The 7,358-nt window shown below is 40.8% G+C and overlaps 1 protein-coding gene across 1 annotated transcript in view; it reads right to left on the bottom strand.

Annotated features, from left to right (window-relative positions):
* Positions 1–6,779, bottom strand: part of LOC121377721 (cornifelin homolog A-like) — a 21,482-nt gene extending 14,703 nt beyond the window's left edge. The window contains exon 1 of the mRNA XM_041505806.1: positions 6,645–6,779. The gene's annotated coding sequence lies outside the window, so the exon portion shown is untranslated. The remainder of the gene's footprint in view (positions 1–6,644) is intronic.
* Between the last annotated feature and the right edge of the window lie 579 nt (positions 6,780–7,358).

The raw sequence follows: 7,358 nt of genomic DNA, 5'->3' as shown, positions 1-7,358 counted from the left end.
ACGTAGGTATAATTGGCAATGAAATAGCTGACTATGGAGCCAAAACTGCACTTTCAATCACTAGCAAAATTACAGCACTACGTTTAGGAATATCAGAACTAATGTCAAAAGCAAGAAAACACTACATTAATCAATGGCAGGCCAACTGGGACCTAACAACCAATACATGGCTATATAACATCAAACCACTAGTCAGCTCTATCCAACCTAAACACTTAAACACTTATGTGGATAAAATAATGACTAAATTGCGCATAGGTAAATCTTCGCAGCTCAACAGCTGCTCTTTGACCAATAAAAACCCTGACTGTGAGTGTGGCACCCGGGAAGACATGAAACACTATCTCCTGGATTGCACGCTACACAACAGCCAGAGAAAACTAATGATAGAATCAATAACCGAAGCCAACCACAATAAACCAATTACACCTAACTTTTTACTTAACCTTGATAAATATCTAAAACATAAAACCTTCAAAGCAGTATATCAATTCGTCCAGTCCACCAAACCAAAACTATAAGCGTTCGGTCGACGCGGACCACCAACCCGACTGATCGCAGGCAGGATGGGAAACCGTAGCACACCCATCGGGCTCCTGACAGTCATAAAGTTAAAAACTAAAATTAGAAAAAGATCGCAACCACCCGCCTGTACGTCTTCCGGAGGGAAGAACGACCTTCTGCACTCGACCGACATGCACTCCAATCCGGGGGACCAACGGAGGGAAGGTGGCGATCTATAATTAAGATAAGTAATTAATACACTGCTTAACTCGTGACACCCGTGACTCCCTGGATGGAACATCCACCCTACGCACTCGAACAGACCACGTATTCCAACCCGGGGAGAGAACGGTGAAACGACAAAAGTAAAAGCATATACCTAGCCAAATTAGCTGGCACAAATTCAGCAATAAATTAACAATTACTCAAAAGCACCCGCCTGTACATCTCTCGGACGGAAAAGCCACCTTAAGCACTCGACCAAACAAGCACTCCAACCCGGGGATCAACGGCGGGATGGTAGCGAATGATTTAATAACCGCTAGATATGACAATGCTTGAATCGTGACATCTGTGACCCCCTTGGTAGAACATCTACCCTACGCACTCGAACAGACTACGTATTCCAACCCGGGGGGAGAACGGTGAAACGACAAAAGTAAAAGCATATACTCAACCAAATTAGCTGGCATAAATTTAGCAATATAAATTAGCAATTACTCAAAACCACCCGTCTGTACATCCCTTGGAAGGAAGAGCGAGCTTAAGCACTCGACCAGGCACTCCAACCTGGGGATTAACGGCGGGACGGTAGCGAGTGATTAATAACCACTAGATATGCCAATGCCATCCAGACCTAACCACGATAACCATATTATTCTACTGTAAATATGTTCATGTTCTGAAGCTCGTGATTGACAACTGGCATACACCACCCGCTAACGACAGATTAGTTGTTTGTTTTTTTTGTTGTTTTTTTGTTGTTTTTGTCTTTCTTTCTTTCTCACTAAGACAGGATCGAAGTCGCAGTAACCCAATTGGCTAATTAACCAGCCAATCAACATCGTTAGATAATCAACCAAGATAGGACACCACTAATTATCGCCTATTTTTTGCAGCACTCTCATTGGTCCAATCCAGCCAATCACGGATCAAGAACCCCACTACACCTAACTGTAAATAAACTGCACGAATTTGTCTTTGCACCCGCATCATATTTTTTTTTATATTACTGATGCATTCCATCCTAGCTAACTAAAGTAAGTCAACTAGGGTTCCAGAAGCAAAGACATGCAGGAAAACCGATACCCAACTATCCAGATAGCCTGAAGACAAACCAAGTAAGCCTACTAAAAGCCTATATTTAGGGGGCGGGAATCAAAATTCTTCAAACTAAGTACCTAGATTGGTGCATATATGTATACAATTGCTACTTGCCACCGTTAGTTTCGTTTTATTGCATTGGTAATAAAGTTAAGTATGCCAAGCACTAGGCTTTTTAAACCAATACCTACACTATAAGAGTTTAACCCTTCAAATTAGATAGCTAGGCTAGTTTAACTCCCCCTCCGTCATTGTATTCAATGCTATACAAGGACGGAGGGGGATGGGTGGTCATGAATGACCGTTGAACTCACTAGAATAGGGACTTAAGACAATAGGTACAACCTTAACACAAAACTAGGATTCACACACAGACTACACGCTCACTGCATCAGTACACAGGGTGCATTGACTAATGACAGCAATGCACCCGCCCCCATTTAATGGCCCAGCACGTACTCTAATAAGGAACCGGACAAAAGTATACCGTTCCGAGTACACAATTGCAATGCATCCGGGGGAAGTTGAACAAAAGAATATCGGCCTCCCCCATCCAAACCCCCAAAACTTGCTGCTGGTAATAACTTGATACTTGGTGATGCCTCGACCAGAAGCGGTCAGGCCCTTTATAAGGGCCCTATGGGCACCAAAGGGAGACACCACAGCATCGTAAAGGTCTAAAATTAACGAGCTACTCTCGATTCACTAATATCAAAACCTATATTAGCTCGGCCATTTACCTTTCGACCGACCGTTCAAAATTGCGCCAAATTCCCTCAATCAAAATTGCGCACCCTTTTCTCTGGCATTTAACTGCTCCATTCAAATTCCATAGCAGCACCACCACCCCCACCCGCCTGCTACCGATTTGATCGGGCTGCTGGTGCTCCCTTGCACCTGCCAGTGCAGGCGGTCTCTCCTCTCCCCTCCCCCCACCTTTCCTGTCATGGACGGAGGAGCCGGTCAAGGCCGGCTCTTGTGCCCACGACAGGCGTGCGCTACAACAACTTGTTCTGAATGTGCACGTAAAACCATATGACATGACTGGATGTGATTTACAGAATAGAAAATGTACAATATGTTTTGTGCTCATTAGAAATACTTACGAACACGTCTTGGGGAGACCAAGAAAAGGGGCTCATTGATGATTGACTCGTTAAAACGGCACCTTAATAAAGTTATGATATTTGCAAGTAATATGCATGTGTTTATATATATATATATATATATATATATATATATATATATATATATACATCACTGTGTACGAACGGAAGTGTACATTAATTTGACTAAATAATTAGCTGCGACTTTCTGTACCGCTAGCTGCATTATTAACTACGACCTATGTAGTAGTTAATAGTGAAACTAACGATACAGAAATTCACTTCCTTGCCTAACGATAAGGTTTGTACTGTCTGACTCACAAACAAATCGGAACAGCGAGTCCAGTGTCATTGTCAGATGGACAGGGTAATGGACACAATTTCATATGTAATTTAATAGTTACGATCGACTATCTACCTGCAATTATAAATATTATGCACAACCATTAAGCATTCCATAGTATATATGGCGTAGGAAGCGGGGAGGGGCAAGGGGGGCATGTGCCCCCCACTTTTCAGATATTTTGCTTTATAATAGTGTAAAAGTGTGTAAATATAAAAGTGTGCCCCCTACTTTTTGGCACCTTCCTACGCAACTGATATGTGTGTGTGCGTGCGTGCGTGCGTGCATGCCTGCCCCCTGCTTTGCCACCTTCCTACGCCACTGGTATATGTACATAGATAATAACATAATTTTTTTATGTGCGTGTTCGTCTGGGTTATGTTTTTGGTTGTGCGTGTGTACTGGTGTGTGGTCTTGCTTTGTAGGCTATTGTTTATTTGGGGGCAGATTTGTTGTTGTTACTGGGGTTTTCTTTGGGGGGAGGTAAAATTGTTTGGGGGGGGGGGGTATTTTTTAAATATTACGTGTTTTTGTTTTTCCTGCCACTTACGCTTATAATCATGTATAGAACAATGTCTTCATTCTAACAGACCGGCCTCGGTGGCGTCGTGGTTAGGCCATCGGTCAATAGGCTGGTAGGTACTGGGTTCGGATCCCAGTCGAGGCATTGGATTCTTAATCCAGATACCGACTCCAAACCCTAAGTGAGTGCTCCGCAAGGCTCAATGGGTGGGTGTAAACCACTTGCACCGACCAGTGATCCATAACTGGTTCAACAAAGGCCATGGTTTGTGCTGTCCTGCCTGTGGGAAGCGCAAATAAAAGATCCCTTGCTGCTAATCGGAAAGAGTAGCTCATGAAGTGGCGACAGCGGGTTTCCTCTCAAAATCTGTGTGGTCCTTAACCATATGTCTGACGCCATATAACCGTAAATAAAATTTGTTGAGTGCGTCGTTAAATAACACATTTCTTTCTTTCATTTTAACATTAACCTTAAATAATCGGCATACAAGACTAACATAAATATGTTTACACAAAACAAGTACTGTTACTATAGGTAGATGTTTTTAGGTTAAATTATATATTTAGCTGTTATTACAGCAAAATGTACACTTTATAATACAATGCATATAGGCCTAATTAATTTGCAGCAAACGAAATATTTAGTCAAACAGGCGCATGTGCAGGACATTGTATAGAGGAAGTCTAGACGGGCTAGCGGTGTTTTTAGGGGAGGCGTCGGGTCATGCGTCCCCGGAAATACAATGAAAAAAAAATAGCATGTCGCTGTCACACCATGACCTTTGATATTTTTATGATATCGTACCGCTAAGATAGCTTCGAAAATCTATAGCCTGGTTAGTGGAAATATCATGTCATAAATCTTCCAAATAATAGTGAATTAATAAATTCAGGAAATGCTTCTGATCACCGACAACATATCTGGCAGATATGAAGTGAATTTCTACACCAGACACAGACTGTTGGGTTCTCATCCTGGGAAGATTACACACATGGGTCCCAATACATCATTATAGATACAGACGTATATCACAACCAGATCAACATGGAACTAATTTATGATGAACTGGGTTTAGAAAGAACATCAATATTAGAAGGCTTTCAATGCAGTAACTGGATGTGACACACAAAAGGACAAATTGATGGTATTGGCAAACTATATTATTGGATGTATTCGGTTAAGATCCATCAGCTATATCTGAAGCTCTTAGCTAGTTTGGAATTGGTGATGAACTGTACAAAGAGGTCAGTAACAATGTGAAAATGTAACTGCATGGTATGAAGCTCATGTGTCATTTGTACAACTGTTAGCTATTCTGAGAGGAAAGAAGTTTAAGAAGCCATCACCATTGCCACATATCTTGGGATACGAAAACAGTATACCCAAAGATCACATCCCCAAGAAACTATTTGAGCTCAAGATTCCATGCTACATCCAATACAACAGTTTAATCATTTGATATAAAATATATGTGGACTAGGAGGAAAATTGTTTGCCAAATGATTAAATTGGTGGCAATTTTGAATTTCTATATTGCTGCCTTTTTGAATTTCAAGGTGGTTGCTATGACTGAAGGATATACAAATGTCACCAATTAATTCATTGATCCTAGATATGTACGTAGACAAAAATAATTATGCTTCAACGTCAACCTGGAGTTAAAATATACTCTCTCTCTCTCTCTCTCTCTCTCTCTCTCTCTCTCTCTCTCTCTCTCTCTCTCTCTCTCTCTCTCTCTCTCTCTCTCTCTCTCTCCTAACACAAAACAAAACCGCCACCAAAATCGCCACAAACAATCAATTGTTTACTTTCAGGAAACTAACTTTAAGATATTATATAACTGTTTTCATCTCAGCAACGTCAATAATTTAAGAAGGAGAAAAACTTTTTTATGACTTTATATATATGACTTTTACTGTTATTTTATTACATGTAGCCTGGATGATCGAACTATTAACTGATCAAATGACGGTATGGTCTCCACGAGTACACGGGCACAGGCCCAGTCTGGCCCGACTCCCAGTCCGTTCACAGGACTCGAGTACCCGTGTAAAGCTGTATCCTAACCCTACGCGAGCGACACGACATATTTATATGTCGCGCCGTACGCGTGCGGCTAGGATACGGCGATTGAAATCAGTGATTTCTAAAATAATGCCTGAAACTTTAGTGGTATAGGGGCATGTTAAAAGGTACTCTCCCTAAAAGAATAACTCGCATCTCTCGCGTCGCTCGCGTCCGGTTAGGGGAGTACAGCTTAAAGAAGAGCACTCTCATTTAATTACAACATTTTTACGTCATTTTGCCATATGGTTGCCGCTGGTTACATTACAAGGCTGTGAGACATAGATGGGAAAACAAAAGTCGAATATGTAGAATGCAATACAATGGCATCATTTGGCATCCATGTTCTGCACTGGAATTAAGATGCATTATGCTCTTTAACTTTATTCCTTAGTTTTGTTATCATATAGTGTAAAGTGTCGGGTACTCGGGTCCGGGTCCAGTTTGACCCTCGAGTCCAATATTTTGGACTCATGGAGGCCCTAAATGACAGGCTGTCTTTTTATATACAGACTATGGTTAGATAACGATATTGTTATACAGAACATGGTTAGATAACGATATTGTTATGTCTATTTTATAAGTCTAAGTTCGGAAACAAACCAGTAGCCACAGTTAACTTCAGGGCTGTAGCTAACTGGAAGGGAAAAAATTATAGAAACTTAAACAAAATTCTCTTCTTAACCTTTAAGGAGTTTAAGACTATTAACTACTCAGTTGCCCCCCCCCCCCCCCCCAACAAAACATCTTGCCTGCAGAAAAACATTGTGAGGAAACTTACATGTGGTTGGTTAGTATCCTCATTAAACTGGTACTATGAACAGAACTGGTAAAATGACAGCGATTAGATCCTTTTACCTTCCAATCACTATAAAAGTCCAACATTATACGTCACAGCGTGATATTTATAACCGCCTATTTGATACGTATATATTGTTTTAAAATACCAAAATATAATGGACAACAAAACAAACGCCAATTTAAAAAAATTGTTTTGTTTAACGACACCACTAGAGCACATTGATTAATTAATCATTGACTATTCGATGTCAAACTTTTGATAATTCTGACTCGTAGTCAACAAAGGAAACCAACTACTTGTTCCTAATACAGCAAGCAAGGGATATTTTATATGCACCTTTACACAGACAGGAAAGCACATAGGGCCTATCACAGTCTTTGACTAGTTGTGGTGCAGTGGATGGAACGAGAAAGAACCAATCAGCTGAATCGATCCACTGAGGTGGTTCGATCCCACAACGCCAGCACCCCAGTCGACCAAACGCGAATGTTTTAATATGTATAGTTTTCATCCATTAAAGGCTTTTGCGATATCTCCTGCAATATTCTCCTAGGAGATATCGCTTCTTATAATCTTGATTGGTCAAATTTTAATCACAAGACATTATTTTGTTACATCACTGTGTATATTTCAGCGCTAAACCTATCATTAGTGACGTCACGCAACTGTCGTTCTGCTAGTTAACGAGTATAC

Source organism: Gigantopelta aegis, chromosome 7 (genome assembly GCF_016097555.1).
Source record: "Gigantopelta aegis isolate Gae_Host chromosome 7, Gae_host_genome, whole genome shotgun sequence".
Taxonomy (NCBI): Eukaryota; Metazoa; Mollusca; class Gastropoda; order Neomphalida; family Peltospiridae; genus Gigantopelta; species Gigantopelta aegis.
This window is presented reverse-complemented; position numbering and strand designations above follow the sequence as displayed.